Source organism: Rosa chinensis, chromosome 1 (assembly GCF_002994745.2).
Source record: "Rosa chinensis cultivar Old Blush chromosome 1, RchiOBHm-V2, whole genome shotgun sequence".
Taxonomy (NCBI): Eukaryota; Viridiplantae; Streptophyta; class Magnoliopsida; order Rosales; family Rosaceae; genus Rosa; species Rosa chinensis.
Window position 1 is genome coordinate 27,852,920 of NC_037088.1, and position 26,730 is coordinate 27,879,649.

The 26,730-nt window shown below is 37.7% G+C and overlaps 1 long non-coding RNA gene and 1 pseudogene across 1 annotated transcript; one reads left to right on the forward strand and one right to left on the reverse strand.

Annotated features, from left to right (window-relative positions):
• Nucleotides 1–655: 655 nt before the first annotated feature.
• On the reverse strand, nucleotides 656–13,319 carry LOC112164235 (annotated as a pseudogene).
• Nucleotides 13,320–20,903: 7,584 nt separating this feature from the next.
• Nucleotides 20,904–26,479, forward strand: LOC112182987. The gene is made up of 6 exons (XR_002929622.2): nucleotides 20,904–21,223; nucleotides 21,331–21,429; nucleotides 21,794–21,927; nucleotides 25,931–26,002; nucleotides 26,114–26,163; nucleotides 26,425–26,479. It is a non-coding gene; the product is annotated as an uncharacterized LOC112182987 (long non-coding RNA).
• The last annotated feature ends 251 nt before the right edge of the window (nucleotides 26,480–26,730 follow it).

The window sequence follows — 26,730 nt, forward strand, 5'->3', positions numbered from 1 at the left end:
TTATTGAATTGAAGTCATTCAATTTTTTTTATCAGACCCTGATAAGATAAATTGATGAAACGACCAAGACCGAGTTAATTTAGAAAGACCAAATTTCATTTTATCTCCCTGATTTTTACACCCTAAATCATTTGTGTCCCTGCATTTTTGATTTCATCAGGTGTGCCCCTATACTTGCCGATTTCAATCAATCTTGTTTAACTTTTGGTTTTTTTGTCAACTATTAATTATATGATATATTTTGAAATTGTAGTCACCTGGCCTACAATATAATTTTGTATGCCTCATTAGTAAATCATCATCATACAAGAGAGTCCATTGGTGCCACATTTTCAATTTACAAAATACTTGACAAAAAAATTAATTATTGGACATGATTGATTAAATTGGAGAGCACATTGATACATGTGGTGAAATTAAAAATGCAGGATCACAACTGATTTAACATGTAAATATTAAGGAGGTAAAATGAAATTAGCTCTAATTTAAATATCGTAAATCACTAATTAATATAGGCACCAGTAGGCATTAGGAAACTTTTATTCAATATACACAAGGACAAACTAAAATGCATCTTTTAACATCGACAACCTTAGTTCGAAAATAACCCAAGCAAGCAGTCTCATCGACAACCAAGGGCACTGCACGTACTACGCTAGTACTGGGGATTCACTCCAGGTTTCTGCTGCACATTCCTAGCATTTGGTGTGGTCCGAGTGCCACCCACTCTAGGATTACTAATGCTTAATTCCCACCAGTACTCACATTTGGAGACCACAGTTCTTAAGTCCTTGGCCATGAGAACAAAGCCTTCTACTTTCATATGGCACTTCACATTGTCGGCAGAGCTAGGGACCTCTGTTAAATTCACGTTTTTTTTTGTGATGCCCAGTGCAGCAGTTGTTCACCATAGAAGTAGCCTTTCTCAAGGGTGCCAATTGATGGGGATGCAGGAGGACCCAATTTTGCGTTTTCATGAGCATGACTATCAGTACCGGTAGTTTTGTAGGTCAGTATAGTGCCTTCTGTAATGAATAGCATGCTATCAAGTGGTTCTCCCATGTGAAAAACCATGGTACCCTCAGCATACATCCCTGGCTTTAGATAGTCGCAGATCATTTTCAACACTTTCTCATCCATTCTTTCCAGTTTAGGTACCTATTGATATTGCACAGGGTAATTAGCTATTTTATATTTGATAGATAACTAGCGAGTAAATAAGTATAATGAAGCTAGAATCGCTAATCATGTATGGGCTAACACCCTAAAATGTTCCTTATTACTTGTGAATATGTTGGGAGACCTTCTGGGCATGCATGATCCACATATATGTGGGATTTCCACATACTTTTTACCTAAATATGTAAGCGAGTGACAACTAAGAAAAAGTCATGGTTCACATAAATAGGGTTGTTACAACTTACAACAGACTAAATTGGGTTCTCATTTGACTATAAAAATCTGGTCAGGAATAGTTATAAATTAGCAAAGACTCAGTTACTTGTACGAGATTATATGACCATCTCAACGTCTTTCCAAACTCGACCATCTTTTTAGACCGCCATTATTTGAAGAATAATGCATGCAAAAGGAAAAAAGAAGTGTGAGACAATGAGAGAGAGAGAGAGAGAGAGAGAGAGAGAGAGAGAGAGAGAGAGAGAGAGAGAGAGAGAGAGAGAGAGAGAGAGAGAGAGAGGGTTGGGAACAAACTTTCTTTAGTATGTCCATGCAGAAGGGGAATTCTTGGGTACCTTGGTGTTTACCATACTCTCATTTTGTTAAATATTTTGGGCTATTGGATTAGTAATATATCCAATTATTCAAAATATTTAACAAATTGGTAACTTGTTTAGCCCTTAACCTTTCTAATTATGCTACTCATTTCCAATAAGCAAAAATGTTAACACAAATTACTAATTGAAATATTGAATTGAAAACAATAAAGATAGCGAAAACAATAAAGCCAATTAATGTTTGATTATCAATTGACAATTGACAATTATAATTTTTCCTTTTTAAAAAAAATATTAAAAGAACCTTCTATAATGTTTGATTAATGCTTGTTATTAATGGGCAATTACACAATTGAGGTTTTGGCTTTGTTATTAAGAGAAATAATCCCTTAGAGTGTTTTGGGTAAATGGGATTAAAAAACAGTTGGTGGAGCAAGTGGGCAATTTTTAAGCTGAAATTGGGTAAATCATCATTTTCCCTAAAAACAAAACCTTCTAACCTAAGTTCTCAAAATTAGTATTAGTTAAGTAGTCTTTATTACCAATTAATTATATCATTAGTAGTTTCCTTAGCCAAATATAATTTTTTTTACATGCATTTTATGACAACCACAACAATTAGTGTAAAAATAAATAATATTTGTTTTAAATGTAGTCAAATGAGAACCTACTTTAGGACTTATTTACTCAAATGAGAACCTATTACAATTACCACTTTTAATTAGGACTCAATTACTCAAATGAGAACCTACTTTACTCTAACGAAGACCTTATTTACTTTAATGAGGATTTTTTTTTCTAATTACCATATGTGTGCTCAAAGTGGTTACATGAGTTCTCAAAGTGGTTAATATTATATAAAATAGAACATGTATGAGAAATGTTAATGTCCATAGCTTTACCCGTCCTCATTTGTGTAATAAAGTTCTCCCTTGCATAATGAAAGTAATATATTGTGTAATGTCCATCGTCGAATTAGTAATTACTCTTAATCGACATAATTTACCACAAATTCAAAAAACGAAAAGTTTTGTTCTAATTATAGTAATTACTTCACCTAAACTAATGTACTAATTCATAAACAATTTAACAAGTATGACAACAAATTTGTTGTTAGAGTGGTAAATCTTTATGTTTTTATCATTAATGAAATGATTACTACAATGACTACACATTTTACCACAATCACAACAATTGATGTAAAAACGGTAACTTTTGTCCTATTTATAGTAATTACTCAACCTAAACTAATGTACTAATTTATGGACGTACAATTTAACAAGTGTAACAACAAATTTGTTGTTAAAGTGGTAAATCATTATATTCTTATCATTAATGGAATAATTACTCAATGACTATATATTTTACCATAACTCGCAACTGTTGGTGTAAAAGCGGTAACTTTTGTTCTGATTGTAGTAATTACTTCAAAAACTATACCATTTACAAGATTACCAACCATTTTACAATTCCGACAACATTTGTGTTGTCAACATGGTAAAATTAAAATTAGACCAAAAGATATGTAACAACTCAGTATTGTAAGGAGCTTCTCCGCTTGTTAAAGTAAAATGACAATTGGAATTGGTCTACTCATTTCATTTCATAGTCCCTTTATATAGGGATAGAATTACAACGGAAATATTAATTACATTAAATACATTGAATGCTGATTGATCTATAATTGTGCTAATTGATGGTAATCGCTGATTCCTTGATTCCCTCTCCGTCAGTCGCTTTGACGAAGGCACACAATATGTTTTTCCTTTAACACTCCCCCTTGTGCCAAGTCAAAGACGAAACGGTGCATGAGTTGTTGCCTCACTAAAAACCTTGCCAAGTAACAATAAAAACCATGTGGGACAAAAATACACCTTGGTCGAAGGAAAAGAGCACAACGCACCTTCTACATTTGAGAATGACATGTGTGTGTTAGACTCCCCCTGACGTCTACACCTCCCCCTGATCTTTACATTAATCGAGTGAGCTTGGAAAGTCTTCGCATTCCTATGCTTTTCACATGTTTCTCAACTGTGGCCTTAGGCAGTGATTTGGTGAACAAATCTGCCACATTCTCCTCAGACCTTACTTGATTCACTTGAATCTTGAGGAGGGTCTGTCGTTGCTGATTGTAGGAAAACTTTAGCGATATGTGTTTTGTATTATCCCCTTGATATATCTTAGCTTCATCTGTTCGATGCAAGCTGCATTATCTTCATAAATGCAAGTAGGCTCTTCAGTGGTAGAACTCAAACCACTGGTCCCTCGAATATGTGTAATGATAGCTCTTAACCATATACACTCACGAACCATCTCAAGTAGAGCAATGATCTCTGAGTGGTTCGAGGAGGTAGCCACAAGGGTTTGCTTGGTTGATATCCAAGATATCGCCGTGTTCCCAATGGTGAGTACATAACCATTTTGGGAACAACCTTTATATGGGTCATAGAGGTACCCAGTATCAGCAAAACCAACCAAAACGTCATTTGGTGTTTCATTGTAGTTAGTGGCGCTTTTGCATCAACATTTCCTTTAGGGATTGCAGTTCCATATGCGGACCCTCTTGTCTCTTTGTAGGAAAAAAAACAGTCTCAAGTCAATGGTTCCTTTTAGGTATCGAAGATGTTCTTAATACCATTCCAGTGACGCTACGTTGGCGCTGAGCTAAATCTAGCTAACAAGTTCACTGAGAATGTAATGTCTGGTCAAGTAAATTGGGCTAAGTACAATAATGCGCCTATTGCACTTAGATAGGGAATTTCAGCTCCCAACACCTTTCGTCATCTTCCTTTGGATGAAATGGATCTTTCCTTGCATCCAAACTTCGACCGATCATGGGAGTGCTAGCAGGATGCGCTTTGTCCATGTTATATCGCCTGACTTTTGGACATACGCAGACTGGTGGATTAGTATTCCACAAACTCGGTGTTCTAGTTCAAGGCCTAGAGAGAATCGAGTTTTCCCAAGATCCTTCATCTTACATTCGGATTTCAAGTAGCTCGCGGTTTCTCTTATTTCATCAAGAGTACCTATTATGTTCATATCATTGACATATACAGCTACAATTGCAAATCCGGAACTTGTTTTCTTTATGAATACGCAGGGGCATACTTCATCGTTCTTATATCCCTTTCCAATCAAGTAGTCACTTAGATGGGTATACCACATCCGCCTGGATTGTTTCAATCCATAAAGTGAGCGTTTCAACTTAATTGCAAACGCACTCTGTGGTTTAGAGTCACTTGACTTGGGTAATGCAAGGCCATCAGACACTTTTCATATATATCTCTGAATCTAGATCCTCATAGAGATATGCAGTAACCACATCCATGAGCTGCATTTCCAGTCCTTCGGAAAATACTAAGCTAACTAAGTAGCGGAACATTATAACATCCATTACGGGAGAGTATGTCTCCTCGTAGTCAATTCCAGGCCGTTGTGAGAAACCTTGCGCCATAAGGCGGGCCTTGTACCTCAGGACTTTATTCTTCTCATTACGCTTTCTTACAAAGACTCATTTATGTCCTACAGGCTTTACACTTGGTGGGGTTAGCACTACCTGACCAAATACCTGTCTCTTTGTCAGAGAATCTAATTCTACCTGGATTGATTCTTTCCATTTAGGCCAATCTGCTCTTTGTTGACATTTTTCAACAGAGCGTGGTTCGATATCATCGTGCTCTATGATTCCTTGAGCAACAGTATACATCATCAATGTGTATGGAAGATCTTTCTATCAACTTATACGCACTCTCGTAATCCTTTGAGATTTCTTCGTTCTCTGGAATCATTTCAAACATCAGAGCGTCCTCTAGTATTGATTCATGGACATAACTATAATCAGAGACAATCTCATGAGAGGGATTCTATACATTGATGATTGGTTTGTGCCTTACTCACCCTCTTCTTCCTTCGGTGAGTGTCAATCGAACCAAGTGACCTCCCCCTCTTCCTTGGGGAGCCACAACCTCAACCACACCTCCACTAAGTGCGGTTGCAGTGCCCCTATCTGCGGCACCGTGCCCCTTGTTGGGGACTTCTAACCTTGCAGGCACATTTGCAGCTGGTATGTGTGATTTCGTCACTTTTACGATATCAGTAAACGCATCAGGCATCGAATCGACTATGTTCTGAAGATCGATTATTCTTTTCACTTCACTTTCACTTTGTGAAGTGCGGGGATCAAAATGAGACAGAGTGGGGACAAACCACGACAATTCATGTCGTTCCCTTGGAAAATCCTTTTTCCTATCTCCCCCTAACGACGGAAAGACTGTCTCATCAAAGTGACAGTCTGCAAATTTAGCGGTAAAGTGTCAAGGTTTCCAAATAGCGGATAATTGTTGGGGATTGGTATCCAACATAAATACTTAATCGTCTCTGAAGATCCATTTTGGTGGGTTGTGGGGGCGCAATAGGCACATATACTGCTCAACCAAATATGCGTAAGTGTGAAATGTCAGGCTCATATCCAGTTACCAACTGGTACGCAGAAAATGGTTGGCTAGCAGTGGGTCTGAAACGAATAAGTAAAGCTGCGTGCAATATTGCATAACCCCATGCAGATATAGGCAGGTTGGTGCGCATAACTAATGCCCTAGCCACCATCTGTATCCTTTTGATGGTGGCTTCTGCGAGACCATTTTGTGTATGCACATGGGGTACAGGATACTCTACATCTATCCAAATAGATATGCAATAAACATCAAATGCTTTTGATGTAAACTCTCCAGCATTATCAAGCCTTATAGACTTGATAGGGTGATCAGGGTGGTGAGCCCTTAAACATATAATCTGTGCTAAGAGTATTGCAGCATTTCTTGTGGACAATAAAACGACATGTGACCAGATTGTCGAAGCATTCACCAGAACCATAAAGTACTTGAATGGTCCGCATTCTGGATGGATACGTCCACAGACATTTCTTTGTATCCTTTGTAAGAATGGAATGTTTTGTTTTGTATCTTTAGCATAGGAAGGTCTCGATCCTGTTTTTGCTAAAGAGCAGGCTTTGCAAAATGAGTGATGTGCCTTTGAAATAGTCAATGAGGCATAATGGGAGGGAGGTAGTGCTTCTGGTACTTCAGAAGGCAATGACTGCATTTGAGCAATACTAGAACCGACAACTTGCAATGTGGCGGATTTTTCTCCCATTTTTCACTCGAAAGAAGGGATGTCCGTGTGAGTCCTTTAAAAATATGGATCATCATGTCACGACCTTGGTGCCATAAGCGGTCATGCAAAAGCCTGTATAAGTCAGTGTCCCACCTTTCATTGTTGGTGACAATATAGGATTCAATGATCCGAATTGTAGGGAGGTACAGTCCACTAGATTGACTCATAAGTTTCTCTAAGATGCGTTTCCTTCCACAGTCATTAGATGTAATATCAAGGTATTCAGTTCCATTCTCACGGTGTGTTTTTACATGATAACCGTTGGCAAAAATTGCTTTGAAACATTAACAAGGTTCGATTAGCTCTTGGTACATATAGAGTGTCTGTGACTTTAAGTGTTATGCCATTAGGCAGCAAAAATTTGGCAGTTCCTCGCCCTTTTATTAGTTGTGATAATCCAATCATCGTAGTCACAGAGGAATTATAGGCTATTAGTTCAATGAATAATTGCCTATATCTTAATATTATGTGGGTAGTTCCACTATCATCTAAGCACTCAAGTTCTCCTCATTCATTCCTACAAATAAATGGGAGGTATTTAGAAAATATAACTCATATTCTTTAGAGTATTTCTATTTGTGTAGAATGATATTTTTTTCATTGTAATAATTTTTTCTTTTTTCTAGATGTATTGCTTTACATCTTTATAGTGCTATTTCGAACCATGTAAATATGTGTAGGAAATAAATTTGAATAAATTCAGTGCTTGAGAATAAAATTCAAAATTTATTAATGAGCCAACGATAATCAAATCAAGGTCTTGTTCTAATTCATCAAACCATTATTGAAATAAACTTTAAGACCAAGTAATAGTCTAATTAAAAATGAGGCATTATGCCTTTCACAACTGTTTTTGGAAAATAAAGTAAATAAAGCAGATCAGTCAAAATCTGGGGCATCGGTTGACTGAGCAAGTTCCTTGTTGCCATTAAAGTCTGCAATTGTGAGGTTGACGTCTGGGTCATGGCCTTCTTCTTCCATATAGTAAGCCTCTTTTTCTTTAGACTCCCTATACCTCTTGTAATTGGCTGCTACTCTGTTGCTTGCTTGGCAGTTCTTGTACCAATGCCCAATGACTCCACACCTATAGCATGGTTCATTGCCAACTCTATTCTGTTTGACTGAAGGGTTCTTAGGTGCCCTTTGCACCTTGTTTCCATGACCATTAGGGCCAGCACCACCATCTCTGTGCCATACATTGGGAGGGCCTCCACGGCCCATATCATGACCCCCATGTCCCTTGCCACGTGGTGCATTGTTGCCACGTGGGTAGGGATCAGCACGTCCAATCCCCTTTGCATTGGGGTTCTGTCCATCTTTCGCTTTGCCATAATTAGCCTCAGAAATTTTCTTTGTCCCAAAAGGCCTGGCATTGTTGTCCAAAAGAACCTCATTATGCCTCTCAGCCACTTGCAGTGTTGAAGGTTGTGATTCTTTTGTTATCATACTCCAACCTATACTGGTTCGCTAGTATAATTGCTGAAGTAGGAAAAGTGGAAAGAGTCTTTTGGATCATATCATCTTCTGTGAGTTCCTTTCCACAGAAATTTAGACGTGCTTTTAGGCGCAACATATCCTTGTTGAAGTCATTTACCCTTTTATAGTCAAGCAAGCGGATTTCATTCCACTGAACGGTCAATTCTGGGAGTAATGTGTCATGAATGTTCCCAAAACGTCTCTTAAGGGCATCCCACAGTTCTTTAGGTGTCTTCAACGTACTGAAGGTATTCCCAGTGGAGGCTAGAATCAATATGTCGCCTTAGAAACATTAAGGCATTTGCTTTCACCTTGTCAGATGGTCCATTGTCTTTGGGGTCGGTAATGGTGGCAGTGTAATCTCTTGCCACAAATGCAGTTTCTACATCGGAAACCCAATGGTGGTACTCAAGTCCGTCTGAGTCCAAAATGTCAAACTCAGGTCGAGTTGGATTAGCCATCTACATAAAACAAGAGAGAAGAAATAAATTACGCAGTCATAAAGACATCCATGTGAATTATTTTCCAAACGTATGAATTAGATTTCAAGACCAAGATTCGTAATGGTCACATTTTTTTTCGATGCTATGTGAAAATACTTATCACAGTAAGTGTGTGTGTATAATGCGCATGAATTTTCATTATCATGGCAAAACGCAATTTTTGTATATTGCATTCTAAAAATAGCCATAGCATATTTAACAATAAATCATAGCAAATAAAGGCATGCATAGGAAAATTATATAAGCGTAAATAAAATAAAACATGCTAAAAATTGCATAAATCACAAAATATATATGGCATGCTAAAAAAAAATATAAGCAATAACATAATGAAAATGCATGTGTACGCATAATTATAAAGCATAAATGAAATTCACAGAACATGTTTGAAATTTTACTAAACAGTAAAAATATATAAATCATGCTTAAAGATAATCCTATAAAACATAAATGACAAAGCATGCTTAAAATGATTAATATAATCTAACTAAACATGCTTGAAAAAATTATAATAAAAGCATAAACAATAAAATGTATAGCATGCTCAAGAAAATAAATAATGAGAATCTACCATAGTATGAAATTAAATAAATTAAAGAGAACATACTTGGTTTCGAAAAAATAAAACAATCCTACTGCACGCCCGTATTGATGCAGGCGTGTGTAGCGATGTTTTTGGGGGTGAGAAAAACTGGGTTGCTTCCTTTTTTTTCAGCAGTGGGCCTTGTTTTTTTTTTCTTTTTTCTCTCTGGGCTGCAGGCCTACTTTTTCTTTTTCTTGTCTGGGCCGCAGGGCCTCTCTTTTTTTTTTTTTTTTTTTTTTTTTTATAATTCTTGGCTGCAGAGTCCTGTTTTTCTTTTTGGGCCGGTCTTTACTTTGGCCCGGGTCAAGTCTCTTTTTTTTTCTCTCCCTCGCTCCCTTCTTCTTCTGTGTCTTCTTCTTCCATTGGGTTTTTTTTTTCTTGTCTTCTAACTCTCTTGCTAGAAATCTGGCCATCGGCGGTCAAGTGGCTGGGCTACGGTGGTGGGCAGGTGGACCGGTTGGGCTACGCAGGCGGGCCAGGTGGGCTGTTACAGCAGCGATGGATGGGGGGGGGGGGGGCGCTGTGTGCGTTGGGCGAGTGGGCTGCGCAGGGCTGAGGTGGGGATGAGGAGCAACAGCGATGGGATCTGCGCAGCGCTGGGTCGGATCGAAGGCGGTGATGCGCAGGGCTGATGTAGGCTAGAGCGCGCGCATGTGTGCGTTGGTGTGCTTGTTGTTACTGTGGTGCTGCTGCGAGGGGATGGGCAGGCTGCAGGTGGTCTGGCAGTAGAAGGAAGAGGGCAGAAACAAAAGAAAATATTTTTTTCTTCTAGGGTTTGTTTCTTTTCGTTAGAAAGAAAACTAGAAAATTAAGATTTTTTTTTCTATTGGCTATTTGCTCTGAGCGTGCTGATAACGTGTTAAAGTAAAATGACAATTGGAATTGGTTTACTCATGATTTCATTTCATAGTCCCTTTATATAGGGATAGAATTACAACGGAAATATTAATTACATTAAATACATTGAATGCTGATTGATCTATAATTGTGCTGATTGATGGTAATCGCTGATTCCTTGATTCCCTCTCGGTCAGTCGCTTTGACGAAGGCACACAATATGTTGTTCCTTTAACAAATTATACCAAAAGACATGTAACAACTCAGTATTGTAAGGAGCTTCTCCGCTTGATAATCAAGGTTCTAAATTTGATAAAAGTTGTCCAAATATGATATTTACATCTTTGATCACTCAATTATAATAACCACAACAATTGTTGTCATAAGTCGTAATTGTAGTTCAACTATATGTAATTTATTATTTTGACAATACTTGTTACATGATTTTTAACAATGTTACATATCAAGAAAGAGTGTGTTGTTAATATGGTAAATTTTATTTTTAAAAATGACACATGTCGATACTTAATTGGGTAACATGTTGACCAGTTCAGTAAGTTTCCACTATATTAATTTACTAAAAGTAAAAATAAATAAATAAATAAATAAATAAGGGTATGACATACATCAAGGTACTCAAGACGACTCCCCATGCAGAGAACTCGCTTTAGGTACTTTTTGGTGTACCAGGGAAGAATATTGAAAAGGTTCTCCAGATCTGAATCTTTACAAATTTTTGCGTTATGTTTTTCTTGATTTCTTTTTTCATATCATCGAGCAGTTCATTCCTGTCCATCCATCTTTCTATATCTTTCTCTTTCAAAAGCATCTTGTTTCTTATAACCTCCCATCTTTGAGCTTCCATGGACATAAAGGTCTGTTTCACCATAAACGATTAGTAAGATCGATTAACACCTGAAATTCTATCTTAGCTACAAGGTATATCACATATATACTACACAAACTGGAAGATCTATGTGATAGATATATTTAATGGAAATACTCACCTGAACATTCCCAATCAGATATAGAAACAGTAGCAAGCCAATGACACAAATAAATACTGCAAAGCAACTTTCCCACACATAGGTACTTGTTTCGAGACTTGTGCCAAAATTGCTGCAAGAAATCAATGGCCGGCAGAAGTAAGATATTAAGTAAGAAAATTAAGTTTGTGATTAATTATATACGTCTATGAGTTTGTGTGCATAAGCATGTAAAATTCTCAGCGTATACGTTTAGCAAAGGAAACTAACTAGCTAGAGGAGTGAAGTTTGATAAATAGTATATTAAACAGTGACAAGCGTGGCCTGTGATCTACCATTGTATCGATATTGTCCCAACTTAACCACTCGATAGGTGTTAGGTTTTAATCATAAAAGACCTCGGTACAATTGGGTGAGATCCACCTACTTATAAGTTATATTTTATTTGTCACTTTTCTAATGTGGGATCTTTCCTCTCCAACATAGTAGACGTCTATTTTTGACAAAAATTGTGAGAGAAACATATGGTAAAATAGAAAACATCAATAAAACTTGAAAATAATATATGAATTGTGCAAACCTCAGATTCCGCAATCCCCACCAAAATGAGTAGGACAACTTTGTTGCATAATGTATACAGCCCGTGTTACCATTCTTGAGAGAACTAAGAAATATTCCAAAATAAAAAAGCGCTGTAGCATTGTCTTCAACATTGATGTGGCAAAACTGATTGAAAAAAGTGACATTTCTAGCGGTAGTATTGCGACCATCACAGTAGACAGTACTCATACATCCTTTGACATTTGTACTATTTTTTATACAAGCATGATGTCTCACGTTGAATAGAAAAGAAGTACCAAAAAGCTCCAAGGACCTGAGAGACAACAATAGATAATTAACAATCTAATCATTAATGATCGAGGAAAACTTATGTAAATCTGTAAAAACACAAGCTAATTAAACTTACATGACTGGCTAGTATATATAGAAAAAAGTTGAACAAAGCCTTAACCCAAATTCCTGTAGTTTGTCTAAGTTCCTTAGATGATAAGTAAATTCGATAAATCCTTGGCAAATATTTACCTAGGAGAAAGACATTGAGAATCTTCTTCCGCTCCAAATATCCACGGCCTCTCATTTTGAATAAACCAAAGACCACTAGAAACTTGTCAAAATAAAGATTACAGGGTTAGAAGTCCATAAGTTACAGATAGCTAGACCTAACAAGAAAAGCTACCTGATACGTTATTAGTTGGACAATATTAACTTGAATTAAAAGCTGTATCACATCTATTACTTGTGGCATGGGAAGAACAGCCAAAATATCAGTTAGCGTGGAGCGCCATTGATGTAGAACGGATGGCAGTCCAATTTTCTCCTGAATGAAAGGCTTCAGTCCACTGACATACCGAGCCACCTTTTGGCCTTCAGTTTCTCCTAGTTCATTACGCTCTGAGTAGCGTAAGAACTCAGCGGTGTATTCAGCCACTGTCCTGGTTCCCTGGACACATTCAATATACAACCTGTACAGAATCTACTCATAATCACCTGGCAAGAATCTCTCCATTAGCAGCTGCTTCATTCTTCTCCATGTTTCAACACCCTGCATCCTCTACTTCTTTTGAGTGTTCTGCAACTTATCCCACTAAACTGCAGCAGTACTCTTCAATCTCCAGGCAACATGCTTAACCTGCTTGTGTTCAGGCACCTCCATAATCTCAAAGAATCTATCCACCTGAAGCTGCCGATCCAGATAATCTTCCACACCCAAGTTGCTCGAAAAGAAAGGAATTTCAGCCTTGACTTTGTAATCTTGGTCAGCTTGTCCTTGTTCAAGTTGCAGATTTTCGTCTTCAGACTCAGATTCTGAAGTATTAACAACAACTTCACCACGTGGAGCCCTAACTCGCTGGCCTCCTTTCCCGCCTCTATTCCGATTGTTGTTGTTGTTGTGGTTGTTTCTTTCTCCCAACAGTCCATGAATTTCTCCAATCTGGTTGTTCATCTGATTGTTCTGATTGTTCATCTAATTATTCATGGTGTTGAGGGCAGCGGTAAACGCTGAGGTAAGAGAAGCAGTAAGAGCATCAAGATCTGCTTTCGTAACTTCACCCATTACTACCAAGGTAAATAGGAGAGACAGGGAAGACCTGCTCTGATACCACCTGACACAGTCGGAATGATAAACTAGGTTTACAAGCGATAAACCTAAACAAATGATTCTGAAGTCCACGAGAGATAAAAGAGAAAATTATCTATTTGATTGATAAAAAGACGAAAGATAGGTTCTGCAGCCGTTTAAGGTTGCTTAAATAAGAGAAAAGAAACCCTGGGGCGACTAACAATGAAACCCTAAAGCCCAAGGGTAAAAATAAAACAAACCAAAAAAAACTAGGAAACTGAAAGTTCATAAAAAAGTAAATTGCAGTTTTGAGGCCCTAAACGACCCTGAAAGCCCGAAAAAGGCCACACATCGTGGCACAGCGACGAGTCTTGTTCCTAACGCGATTCCCTTTTCGGAAAGCTATGGCACGCTCCAATCGGACACCGAGCACTTCCGTGGCTACTAGTCACTTTTCTGCTTTTACACGATCAAACTGCTCTTCGAATTGGACTACCATCCGTTCTGCATCAGCCATGCTAGCTTCCCAGCAACTAATTTAGCAAATGGAATTATCTCGCCCATTGATATCTTCGAATATGACCAATCCAATTCCAATTCCGACTTTCCTTTTATGTGTACTTTGTAGGCCGCCATAGTAGCTTCGCAAATTTGATATATATACAATATGCACTATGAAAATGATATCACTGAGGGATCGCAAAATGAGAGCTATAGTCTTCAACTCGTTGTCTATTCCAAGACACTTTTCATCTTCATTGATGATTGGAATGTAAAAGAACAAGGGGTCTAATGAGACTGCAATCACACATGCGATTAGGAATAGCTTGTTCCACAATGAAACGGAAAGAAGTGCAATTTTCAATTTTTTCTTGGTTGAAAGTGCATCTACAGTTTTCGATGAATCATCTCGCCCTTGCTCCTCAACACTTTCGAAGTCATAGTTCGTACCTCGTGTTGTGCTGATAAAGAACTTGTTAGTTATACATAGTATGATGAGAAACCGAAAATCAAATCGAATTGGAGCTTAAAGAAAGACACAAATTAATTCATTGTTGTGCACTTTTCTAAATAAATAACTCCAAAACTAATGTAGTCTGAATCGTTCATTTTCTTTATTATTTTCCACCAATGTCGAACTTAAGTTCAATGACACTTAAGAAGAATTGAATAAATAACTAATAGAACGTTTACCCTTATTAAACTAAGCAAAGAAATTTAAAATAATAAAATACATACTTGCATGCTAAGTTTTTGAACGCCTTAAAGTACAGTTAATTCACCTTATAAAGTCAATGAGTGTCTTTTCATTTAGATGAATGTTAGCAGTCTTCTTCTCTAACTTTTCCTTTCTATCTGTTCTATTCATTGCTTATCACGTATATGGCACCATCCATAAAAGTCAGATAATTAATGGACTCAAAAGACAACTTGTCAATTTCTCTCTATACTCCTATTTATTTTCATTTGCATTAAATTTGTTTTACTTATTTCACGTTTATCAATTTCTTCTTCTTCTTTTTATTCATAAAAAGATGTTCTTTTAGCCATCCAAGCCGGGCTAGAATTTCTCCAACAGCATAACTTTGGCTCTGTTATCATTGAAACTGACTGTCAGACTGCGGTTCATGATATATATAGCTGCTCGTCTATGCCTACAGTGTATGGTACCCTCATTGAAGACATCCAGGCTACCTTGAAAGGCTTGTGCAGCAAGTGCAGATAAACTATGCCCCACGTACTTGCAACAGAGCTGCGCATAGATTAGCTAGCATTGGTTTTGAGTCTGAACAATGTATGCTTTGGCTAAACACTACTCCAGACTGTATTTGGGATTTGGTCCAAAGGGAGATTCCCACTCCTACTTAATCTATTAAAGCTCTGGTTCTTTTGCCTTCATAAAAATAAAAAGATGTTCTTTAATTCCTAAACACTCTGGGAGCATACCATCGTAAGTTTCTTTTCATACATTTGCTTTATTCCATAATTGCAATTTCAAAAAATAAAACAGAAGAGTACAACGTAATTGGTATCTATATTTGGCTCAAAAGGACAATTGGTAACTACATGCAACCCATGGACTTTTTCTAAGAAATCAATAATGTACTCAAAATTTGCCATGGTAAATGATTTTTTTTCTTCGGTTACACTGCGATTGAATCCATTTGAACAGTCACTGCAAAATCCTTAAAATGATAGGACAAAATACCAAAAAAAGTAGGGAAACAAGAAAACTAATCTCATCATATAGGTATCATCGTTCTCAACGGGGACACGCGGCCTATACATAACTAGAGCGTTTTTGATGCTGGATATGATAGGTTTGGATTCTCTGAACGGTAGTCCTGAAAAATGGTTGGAAATATGGAAACTGCAGGTGATTAGTAAAAGGTCTAATTAACCCCTTCAATAATGTAATTTATCATTTAGGAATATTTATGAAGTTTGAGCTAGGATGGAGATCATCGAGTGGGGAAGACTTTGGAAACAGCACGTACGTTCGGGATTTTATGAACTGGTAAGAAGGATATACTGAACCAATCAACAAGCTAGAAATGAAATATCCGGCAATTAAATTTTTAACTTATGTATGCCTGAAAAGCTGAATTAGAAACGAAAACTGAAATGACTCGCAAGTACCAATATAGGCAGTTCGTCTCTTTGGCTGAAATTTATGAAGAGCCAGAAGCTGGGCAAGACAGACACATAGACGAAAAACCAAACAAAGGTACAAGACAGGAAATTGGCCCAAGCAAACAATTCTGTACAAATAAGCAATCAGGTGATAGAATATTTACTTGAATTATTATAACAAGACATGTTAGTGATTTGGTGGTTTCGTGATAGAATGAAGAAGACCTCGTTCAAACTTGTCCATCATCCTTTCTTTCTTTATTTTCAAACTTGTCCATCAGCCTTTCTTTCTTTATTCCTTTATTATTATTTAATTAGACGTGCGTTGGTAGAGAACTCGTAGCGGTGGTTGATGGGGATCTTTTCCTCTTATTATTCTCACCAAATAATTGTTACGCTAGACATCCTAAGAATCATTTCTTATTTCTTATAAAGAGTGCAAGAGTTAGTTTGGAGTGTAAGGCCTTCAAAAGATCGAGCTAAGTTTCTAACTAAAAGAAGAAAATGGTAAAACCTGACTTGTACTGATTCCGGCAGCATTTTCGGCCAAATCAAGGTGAACTAAGCTCTGAAATTTTATCATGATGATCTACACTTATCATGAAACATTTGATATGAAGAAATCAAAGGCTAATTTCGAAGTCTCAGTAGAGATTCAATTGAAGGAATCTTTAGAGACGTATCATAGTCAAAACATGGCAGTTTGGCCTACAACCTTCTTTGGGTGCATTTCTTGTGCATTTTTGGAATGTCTATGATGCTAAAATTGTCAAAGAAGAGCCCTAGAAGAATCCTACAATATTATGGCAAAATTAGTCCGTCATATTATCTTTTGGATAACAAGCATCTCTATGCACCTTCACTCCTTTGGTGACTTTAAAACCACCCCAATACTCTTCATTTTCATGTTTTCCAAGCATAATAAAGAGAGCTAGTTGCTTCTCTCTTCTCCCTTAGCCATATTTTTCTACTCTACTTGTAAAACCATATATTCATGCTCACAATCATATGCACATAGGCTCGACAACATTCATACAAGGATCAAGGCTTACCTTCAGCAATTACCGGCATGGATTCCATCTTCTACAGCTGCAAATAACACTAACTGTCAGTAGCGTTAAATCACACTAACTGTCCAAAACTCTTTGAATTTATAGAAAACTCTGCAAAGGTCAGTTTGGTAATTTACTCGTTAACATAAATTAATTCAAAAATGAAAGGTAATTGCCCATGGGCTTGGCCTTTGTGCATAGGTAAGCTACAGTACCGCAAGGGATATGAAAAAAACAGGTATGCTAGTGGTAAAATCTAGGCTAAAATTGTACCTAGTGGTAATTTGCTATAATTTTTAATGAAACTGTAGAATGCAGGGGGGACATTGTGCCTAAATCCAAAAATACAATAAGCATTGAGAGAACATCTCGAGATAATAACAGGAGTCTCCACTAAACATATGTATTCTAACAAACACCAATTAGTGAAGAGTGCACTACTGACAACTCTATTTACTTTACTATTGTGGCGACACACCAAAAAGAAGAAGCGCAGTTCATATGATTAAAAAAAAAAAATCTGCCAAAAGCATGCTTTATTCAATCATATCATTATTGAATATTGATAAAATAATAAAAATATTTGACAGAAAATTAATTGGCAATCAGTGGAGAAGCTGAAACTCTTCTAACTCTTTCAAAAAGTCTCAATTGTCCAATATACGTAGAACAGCACTCTAAAGTCTTAATATGATCACTCTAACATTGTAAATTATAATGATAGTGATAAAAATCCACGGTTGATCCTCATAATTATAAAATTAGTAACTTGCTTGCAAGGGAAAATCAAATACTAAGTATCCCACTAATGAAATTAAATAGCAACCGAGACACTAAGACAAGTATGTACGTCTTCTAGAGGAAAAAAAAAACTCGTATATACGTGAACTAATTTGACCATTTGATTGCAAATAATACCCGAAAAAATTAAAAAGGAAAAGAAACTGACCACATCATAGGGTCTTCATCGGGGTACCTGCTTGTTAGACATATATGTTGGGTATGACAGGACTTTCTGAACGCTAGTCTTGAGAAATTTTTGAAAATATGGAAACTGCAGGTGATTGATAGGCTGAACCTTGATATGTGTATCATATATAGTGATATCAGTTTAGTTAATTAGCATGTATTTCATAAAGAATCCTGCGCGAGTGAAGTTAATATATATATACACACACACACGCACACGTGCACGCGAAAAATTAGTTATGAAGAGGACGTCCATCACTAAAGTGCGGATGTCGATGCTGTAGCTCTGCTCAGACCGAGATGGCGCTGCACCTCTTGCCGGAAGGAGGCTAGGGGTCTAACGACCAGTCTGCTGTCCGGTGGAGTCGCCGGCGACGAGGTTGCAGCCCTACCCAGAACCTTGCAGTTCCAAGTGAGGTCGCTGCCCAGAATCCTTTAACCTTGATCGCTGCCCAGAATGTAGAATCGCTGTAAATCTGTATGTAATGAGGATTTTATTTAATTAAGATATCCTATCACTACTAGAAATCTGTTCATAGACATCGCATGTTTTAAATCGGTCAGACTTGCCCACGATGTAAAAAAGTAATCTAACATCGTTTTACGAAAATATCGATTTAAATGTATGTCATTAACATCAGTTCTTAAAATGACAGGTGTCAAAAGTTTAGTTCGAAAATTTGCGAGAACCTATTTTTGCAAAAAACGCTAAGTCTTTTAAGTGAAATGAAGAAGTGGGGACTAAAACTCAAAACTTTCACACTTACAAAAAAAATTGCGCCCAAATAGAAACAGATCGAAAACCCTAATATTACTCTCGCTCGACTCCTTCATTCTGAACTCACCCCAAACTGGATCTCCTCCCAAACTCGACCTCCATTCTGGACCCTAAGCTCACTCAAACTCGCCGCCATTCTAGAGCTCCTCATTGCTTCCTTCATCTCCCTCTCTCTCCCCCCCTAGTTTCACAGGTAGCTAGCTCACACAAATCTAGCCATAGCTCCTCCCAGTATTCTCGGTCCTCCCGAGTTCCACAAACCCTCACCCACCACCACTGCTCCGCGCGCCACCCCAACCCAATTCCAAACCCGACTCCAAACCCACCACCGGCGAACCCTTCGTGGACCTGATGGTGGAGAATTTCAACGACGTCGGAAGCAAGCACGACCTCCCAATGGGCCTGACGGAGAACGACTCTGCCACGTTTCTCTCCACCGGCAACCCCTGCCTCGATCTCTTCTTCCACATCATCCCAAACACTCCAGGCGACTACCTCACCGATGGGACTCCAGTGATGGCCAGTGTCGTGTCATTGGCTTCTTCCTTTATCGCAATCACTTCATCTTCTTCACCTTCATATTCTTCTTCGTTTTTAACGAAACTAAGGCACGCGCCAAGTCTGTGACTTTGTTTTGCAGTCACGCCCTTGAGAGGGAAGAAGCACATGGCTCACACAATTCCTCACACCACTCTCGGCCTCACTCAGATTTCTCCAGTCTTTGAAGCCCCAAAGGTTTTGCTCTACTCCGTTTCGCTGAAATATTTGGAAATCTAAAATTGCTTGGCATGCATGTGTTATTTGTATAGAGATTTTGTTATCTGGATTAGTTTTTGGTGTTAATTTTAGGAAAATAAAAATCTGATCTAGAACTACTTTGTAGTTGTTCATGATTGTTCTTATTAGTTGTTTGATTGATCTTGAGCTTTATATATGTAAAGGATCGATCTATTTTGATGTGGTGATTCAATTTTTGTTTTTATGTGATTGACTTTTGTGGAATTGAAGCTATACATAATATGTGAGCAATTTGATTTGATTGTAACTGGATTTCATTGTGTGATGTATTGATTTGATTGTGATTTATGAAGCTCACTTTCGCGACGAAAGAGATTGATGTAACGGAATGGAAAGGGGCAGGTGTTGGTGTTACGCAGAAGGACTTGGCGAAAGATCAAAACTCGAAATTCGAAAATCTGATATTGAAGAAGCTGGATTCCTGTTTAGGTGGGGTGTTGGCTGAGGTCTTGACTGAGGAGGACTTCACAGGAAAGTCTGGCCAGTCTACGGTTGTTAGGCTTCCTGGTCTTGGCTCGAAGAGGGTTGGCTTGTTTGGGCTTGGACAATTTGGTTCGTCTACAGAAGCTTTTAAGGGTCTTGGGGAGGCTGCAGCAGCAGCGGCAAAGACTACTCAAGCAAGTGATATTGCTATGTGCTTGCTTCCTCGGAGGGGCTTTCTGCGAAATCTTGCCAATGTTCTCACACCTGGTTCGTTTTAGCTTTACTATTGCCATTTTGGTGGGCCATACTTGTAATTTTTTATGTTGATTGAGTTATATCTAGTATTGGATGGATGTGATGATAATTATGTTTTCAGGGAAACTAGCAGAAGAGGCCTCAAACATTGCTTCCTTATATAGTGATGTTCTATAGGTAGAGGTTCTGGGCTGTTGGTTGGGCTCATTGGGAAAAGGTGAAGTTTTCTAAGGTTGAATTGCTCCCAAAAGGCTTGGAAATCCGGTTTCAATTGCTCGCATTAGGCTTGGAAATCTGGTTTCTTTCACAGAAGGTATGGCCTTCAGCAATATTAGTTGCTCTGTTTTTTATTTTCCTCCAGTTCAATATTGCATGTAAAATCCTTTTCTGAACTCAACCATGCTTTGTTCTTTATTTATTCAACTCTTAAACTAAGGAGATATATCATTTGTGTTTATCTACTAGATGTGTGGTTGTAAATAGCATCATGGTCTCAGAGTTTACTGCATGATTATTTTTATTTGTTGTAAATAGGATCATGATCTGAAAGTTACACATTTTGTTGAAAGAAGTTATTGTGCGTTTGTACTATTCTAACTTGCATCAGTTAGGATTACGAGGTTTAGGGAAATTGATATCAAAGAGGTGCCAACTTTTGCAAAAGGATCAGATTTCTCATTATTCATTGCACATGCTGAGATTAGTATAAACCTTGTGAGTGTGCTATTTCACTTTGTTCTCTATGATTGATGATATGTTTAAACTTACAGATTTTCCTCTGCTGAACTTGCTACGAGGACTGGTATAATCTAGGTGGTTTTCAAGTAGGAGGTGGGATCAATTCAGATAATTCTTTGCAATACATAGAAGAAGGGGCTAGCCACGTCATTGTCACTTCTGTGAGTTCTGTTTTTCTCCTCTTCTAAAATTGAAAAACCATGTATATTTCTTAGAACAATTGATATCAGGAAAACATTTTCTAAAACTTGTCATGGTTTTCTTGCAGTATGTATTTAATAATGGGCAAAACCTTGAAAGGCTTAAAGATCTTGTTCGTGTTGTTGGAAAAGAAAGGCTTGTTTTAGACCTTAGCTGTAGAAAGAGGGTATGAAGTTATCCAGAATTATACGTCTTATGTCCTTCATTTGTTCACTTTCTTTACGAGGCTAAGCAGTCTCATTAGACTACGTATTCTTGAGCAGTTTTAATTATTGCCTTTGAAATATCAGTTTATTAAAACTCAGATCATATTATGAATGCTAGAACACAGTGGACGAGTTTTGCAGCAAGCTACTGGAACTATTGTATTTTTTTTTTCTTTAAGCATTTTCAAGTACCATGTTTAATATATAATAGGCTTTTGTGCTTTAGCCTAATAAGCAACTGTCACACATTCGCCATCTCATTAATTTATTCAAGCCCCTCTTTTATTCGTTGGCCTTAATGTGTATCTGGTCTTTTATGTGCAGGAAGGTAAATATACAATTGTCATAGATAGATGGCAAAAGTTCAGTGACGTGTATCTTGACAAGGAAATATTAGACTTCCTTGCCAAGTATGCAGACGAGTTTCTGGTACATGGTGTCGATGTCGAAGGGAAAAAGTAAGTCATTTTTATTGCCATACATGTTTCTTTACACAATGCATACGCTTACATAAGTGCGCCAGAAATATAGATATTTAAATAAATGCTCATGAAAACCATTTCCTTGTGCGAGTCTTTTTTTATATTTTGTCTGTTTCTTTGTATGGTCACACTCTTTTTGCTGTTATCAAGAAAACATATTTTACCAATAAATTAGAATAGTTGAGGAAATTTGGTGGATTCCCGAATTATAAATTACTACTGATTTTACTACTGTTCAGAACATAGTGTCTATGTTCTTTGGTTTACCAAGAGTCGAAGTAGTTTAGATTGAAAAGATTTAGATTATTGCTGCTTTTTCCGTTAGTTTTAGGCAGTGTTTGGTGAGACTTCTTCTGATAATCAACTAGCAGAAGAACATATGTATAGCTGGTTTGACTTTTGAAGATGATCCAGTCGATAAAAGTGAAAGGCTGGAACGAGATGGGAAACAATGGGTTGATATGTGCTCTTCAAGGTGTTATGTACCCAGAGTGCATGATAATGTCCTGCTGCAAAAGTGGCTATGTGAGAATAATACAAAACGTTTTCTTTAGCATAATTTACCCCAACCTAACACTGGCTGACCTGAATAAAGAACTGTTCAGTAATTGGTGCTAGGGTAGGTATTCACAATCTGGTCAGTTCAAGTGTGTTTATTATACAAATAAATAAAAGCACATTTATGTAGATTATGTTAAATTTCTACGTGTTTCTGACTATATCAGGAGCTCAGTTAAGGCCCTGGAAGTCTCTCATTTTGCTAGTTACTGATGTCACTGAAAACATGTGCTTATAAGTATACCATTTTTCTTCTGCTCCTTGAATCCTGTTGACAGGACCCGCCCCGAGTTTCACCCTGAAATCCGAGGTGGCCCTGTGGGGCCCACCTTAGGGATAACTCTACCAAAAATTCGGTAGAGTCACCTCTAAAATGGACTACCCGAAAACCTGTAAAACACACAAAACTCAAATAAAATAATCCCAAGGTTATGCAGAGCAATACTACTATACACAGGGATATAACAGAGGAGTAAAGGATCAAGTGATCCTACACTGCGGAAGTAGTGACAACTATGCCTCAAATGTCATGTACGCCCGACCTCCACTAATTCGCCTGCAAACTGGGCATTAGAAACCGAAAGGCCCAGGGGAAAGTAGACGAAAAACGTTAGCGTGAGTGGACAAAATAAACAATTTAAAGGAAAAAGGATTTCATACTTTCCCACATTTATTCTCTTTAATAACCGATGCATGCAACAATTAGAAAAAAATACATTTAGCTTTAAATCCAAGAATTCCAAAACGATAAATTGACTAGCCTCGCTAGTCACCACATTCGAAAACTATATCGTAAAACCGAAATCTCATTTCTCAAGAAAATAAGACCAGCCCCGCTGGCTACAGTGAAAATCGGACTAGCCCCGCTAGTCAAATAAAGATAAAATATGGGGAAGAAGTTTCACCATACGAAAGAAGGGAGCCTCTTAGGCTCGGGTCGGAGTGTCCCACACTCTGGAGCATCCCATGCTCTGCTCTTACTCGCCCACAAACACATAGTAAGCAGGGAGGAGTACTAATAGGCTAGCTAGCAATATAATATATATATAACGACCCAGGTATGGTGAGTAAAAACTAATAAAATCTCATAAATCCTTAAGGCTTCCCCATGTCCCACGAATAAGGAAAACACGGGTACGATTCCCAACCGTACCCGGAAATACTCATAAAGCCGTATAAATTAACAGCGTGTCCCACACGCTAAAGAAATAAATAGGTCGTCAATGAGGCATTCCCAATGCCAAAATCGAAAATCAGTAAATAAACATGGAGATTTATTCCAACCAAACTCAATTTGTAAATAAGGTCTCAAATCGACGAATATAAATATAATATAAATGGTATAAATCTGAAAATCATATCGAAAACCATTCGTCGAAAATTAACTTCAATTATAAATTCGAATCCGAGCATAACAACTTCATAACCGAAACTCACCACCGGTATAAATCAATATTTATTCATAAGAATCATTATTAAAAAGCAAATCCACGAGATAACTCGTAATTATCTTTTTATGCTCGGAAAATATGTAAATAAAATAAAACATGCTTTAATAAATTAATGCATGCATCACGTTCCACTCACAGTACTATTGGGCAACCACGCAGACGAGTTCCTTCATCTAACCGTAGCTCGCGACATTGCCCTGTACACAATTATATTTCCATAAACGGTAATCCGATATAATAATTACGAACTTAAACGAAATCCGAAAATCCCTATCTCCAATACTTCTCAAATTCAACCCAAATCTCTTCCACAATTCTAATTCCTCAATTTACATATTCCAAAAAGAAAACGAGGGAAATCCGACGGCCGGATTTCCCATAATTCCACCACAAAACTCCAAACTTCGAAAATTCACAAACAATTCCAAACTCCTCCAAAATTCACCAAACTTCACATATAAGCTCTATGATAATTATAGAATTTAACTAGCTAAAAATTGAAATTTATAAACTACCCTAGCCGCCGCTACCGCCGCCCACAGTGGCGGCGCCGCCGCCACCATCTCCGATGGCCACCAAAATTTGGCAGTAGCACCTTCTCAACACACTGATTCAACTTCTCAACTACAACATTCCCAAATAACAATTAAAAACGGCCGAAATCGATCAATGAACAAAAACCCAGAAATCCTCAAGAACCCTAGAATTTCAATTCGTCGATTCGGCATCTACACAATAAATCGTGATACAAGGCCATAGGGGAAATGATCAGTGATGAAAACCGAACCTTTGACGGAAAAATGGGGACCGGAGGTGGCCAGAATCGCCTGAAATCGGCAAAAGTTCCAAACTGCAGCCGGAGGGGTTTTTCCTTCGATCCGTGGTTTTCCGGCCAAATCGTGGAAAACCAAGGTTGCTAGGGTGCTCGGAGGGAGGAGGCGCTCCTCTGGTGACCGGTGGCACGCCGGTTGGTGGCCGGAAATCGGAGGGAGAAAGGAAAGGGTCGAACCGGAGAAGAGAGAGCTCGGGGGGGAGGAGAGAGAAAGAGCTGGGGTGGGTTTCCGGAAATGGAAACCTACCCTGGGTAAATTTCTATTTTAATCAAAAATTACCGTGAACAGTAACTTTACATTTTTGGCCATAACTCTCGCATACGAAGTCCGATTTTTACGTACCACATATGCACGCGCTCGGTTTAACGTCCCCTACAACTTTCATGAAGAACATTTTCTCAAATTTTGACCCGAACAAAAAGTCAACTTTTAGGGCCACTAAAAGTACTAAACCGAAAGTAAACGTGAAAGTAAAGGTCGTTTACCGTCCAAATGACTAGTAAACACGTGGATTTAGGTTCGGGATGTTACACCTGTTTTCTTTTTCTTTTTCTTTTTATGGAGAAGAATGCTCCTTGAATCCTTAAGCCTGATACTCTTAACTTTCATTTTATCTTGTGCTTTACAGATTATGAAAATAATGTTTCTGAATACAGGGTTTGTTCATCTGGCTTCTGTTATCCTTATTCTTATCTTTTCCCATCAAGTTCTTTATATGGGCAGTTTTATTATACTGTTTTCCTATGATACATCATAACTGCTTCTTGGAGTTGTTGTGATAGTGTTTTTTTTTTCTTTTCTTTTTCTCTTTTTTTCTTTTCTCTGTGATAGCTTCTCTGAGCGTTTGTACAATTCGCTAGTATGTGATTTTCATTGTTATATCAAGAATCAGTTCAAACTGGAGCTAGTCTTATGGTTGCTCAGAATTATACTGAAATGTTCAACCAATGATACTTAAATTCAAATAATAAGTGATGCATTTTGAAATCCACAATCAGAAATTACGCAAGCATATATATTTGGCTGATTGTAAAGTTGCTCAAATGACATAGCATGTTAGCATTCTTCTAGTAGTTTGTCCCCTAAGTAGTGGTAAAATTAACAATAGCATTCTGCTGCCTATCAATGTTACTGCAGATCACTATCTTCTCTTTGATTTTCCAACACCAGGAATATTATCATGAAACTCATAAAGAAGTTAAACCTCAGGTTATGATTATATTCTTCTTTTGTGATATTGTTGCTTTGACCATTCACCATGACCATGAATGATTGATGTGCCTTCTGCTCTTCATTTGTTGACTTCCTGATTTTCTGCAGTTGGCTGCAACGCATTTAGTTGACGCCCATATATGCAGTGACGTTGCAAAGTATGCTACTGCATTTCTTCTTTTTTATCAACGATGATACATATGGAGCTCCCACACATAAATGTCTTCTCTAAGATTGATTTGATACATAACTATGGAAGCTAGGTAATGGCTGCAGCTGTCTTCCCTTTTTTTTCTTTTTCCCTTTGCTTACACATGACTTGCAATGTAACTGTGTGGAAAGGTGATATGGGATTATGGGGTTTTGCTGCATTTGGAAACGAGTTTTCTTGCAATTTCATGTCTTTGCTTTTGACACAGGTACTTGCATGAACTTCTTACTCAAAGAGATGAATTTGACACCATTGCTTTGTTGATACGGCATCTACATATAATTGTCAAAGACCAGACTTTGTACGTATTGAAGCGGCTGATTATATACAGAGTTTGGCTACCAACATGATTTTGAGTAAGACTAGTTTTTGCTTTGAAGCAAAGTTTGGTGTTGAACTTTTGTAGTTGGTTGCTAATATGTTTATAGGCTAGCCTTTGTAGGTTTTGGGGTTTTAATTTTGTGAATTATGTAGAATCATGAATGAAGATGAGAAAATTAATGGAAAGCCCCAA